Genomic DNA, 1,944 nt, shown 5'->3' on the forward strand with positions numbered 1-1,944 from the left:
AAGATAGCTCTTATTATTTTGAGATATGTTTCTTCAATACCTATTTTGTTGAGGGTTTTTAACATGAATGGATGTTTAATTTTATCAAACTATTTTCTGCATCTATCAGGATGATTATGTGGTTTTCACATGGACACAAACAACTATGACACTACTCTTGTGACTTAGGGCCATTGTTAAGTAATATAAGGCTTCCCTGAACAAAACCACTGGATACCCCAACAGTTGATCTGATAACCCAGACAACTGACTACCAAGTGACTAACACACAGGTAGCATGTCCAGCCTGGAAATGCTGAACGAACGGATGATTCATGTCCCAGGCAGGAGGGAGTAGAACAGTGCAAAATTTGATAATGCTACACAGAAGAGCACGCAATCTAAAGCATATGAAGTGTTTATTTTATTTCTAGAATTTTCCAATTAATATTTTCAAACTGTGTTTGGCTACAGGTAACTGAAACTGCAGAAAGAGAAACCATTAATAAAAACAGACTGCTGTATTTAATGTTGTCATAGTTTAGTTAATGAACATTGGGTTACTTTCATCTTGGGCTAGTATGAATAAAGCTGCTATGAATGTTCATGGAAGTCTTTTTGTGGATATATGCTTATACCTAGTTGTGGAATTGCTGGTTTTTATGTAAGTGACGTTTACCTTTATAGGAAACTTCAAACTTTTCCAAACTAGTTGTCAATTTGATACTCTCACTAGCACTTTATGCACTTTATGAAATTTCCAATTGTTCTACACCTTTGGAATTGTCAGATATTTGCCATTTTACTGGGCTGTAATATTTCTTTGTGATTCTGTTGTGCATTTCTCCAATGACTAAAGGTGTTGAGCATATTTTTGCATGCTTGTTAGCCACCTATGCATCTTTTTTGTGAAGTTATTGATTAAATATTTTTCGTTTTTCTTTCTTTCTTTCTTTCTTTTTTTTTTTTAGATGGAGTCTAGCTCTGTCACCAGGCTGGAGTGCAGTGGCATGATCTTGACTCACTGCAACCTTCGCCTCCCAGGTTCAAGCAATTCTACTGCTTCAGCCTCCCAAGTAGCTGGGATTACAGGCACGTGCCGCCATGCCCAGCTAATTTTTGTATTTTTTAGTAGAGATGTGGTTTCACCATGTTGGCCAGGATGGTCTCAATCTCCTGACCATGTGATCTGCCCGCCTGGGCCTCCCAGAGTGCTGGGATTATAGGAGTGAGCCACCGCACCCAGCCTGATTAAATATTTTTCTATCTTTGTAGGTTGTTTGTTTTACTATCATGTTTGTAAGAATTCTTTTTATAGTCTGGATACAAGTTTTTTGTTAGGAGTGTATTGTAGACACTTCTTCCAAGTCTGTGTCTTGCCTTTTCATGTTCTTAACAATATCTTTTGAAGAATAGGGTTTTAGTGCTCATTTAGACAGCACATATACTAAAATTGGAATGATACAGAGAAGATTAGCATGACCCTGCACAAGGATGAAGAGTGGGGTTTTAAATTTTCATAAAGTCCAGTTTATCTGTTTTTTATAGAGTGATTTTTATGTGTTGTCTAAGAAATCTTTGCTTATTCTAAGGTAGCAAATATTTTTCTCCTCTATTTTCTACTAGAAGGTTTTAGTTTTGGCTTTCACATTTAGGTCTGTGACTTTCAGCACACTAAATACAATAGTCCCTTCTTATCCATGTTTCTCTTTTTGCAGGTTCAGTTACATGTGGTCAACCATCGTCCAAAAATGTTAATTGGAAAATTCCAGAAATAAACAATTCATGTATTTTAAATTGCATGCTGTTCTGTGTAGCATGATCAAATTTCACAATGCCCTACTCCCTCCTGCCTGGGACATGAATCATCCCTTTGTCCAGCATTTCCAGGCTGAACATGCTACCTAGGCATTAGTCACTTGGTAGTCAGTTGTCTTGGTTATCAGATCAGCTGTTGTGGTATCC

General features: G+C 37.1%; 1 pseudogene; it reads left to right on the plus strand.

The window, feature by feature from the left end:
- Positions 1–1,402: 1,402 nt before the first annotated feature.
- LOC112135287 (U6 spliceosomal RNA) lies at positions 1,403–1,498 on the plus strand (annotated as a pseudogene).
- The last annotated feature ends 446 nt before the right edge of the window (positions 1,499–1,944 follow it).

This window comes from Pongo abelii, chromosome 8 (genome assembly GCF_028885655.2).
Source record: "Pongo abelii isolate AG06213 chromosome 8, NHGRI_mPonAbe1-v2.0_pri, whole genome shotgun sequence".
Classification (NCBI taxonomy): Eukaryota; Metazoa; Chordata; class Mammalia; order Primates; family Hominidae; genus Pongo; species Pongo abelii.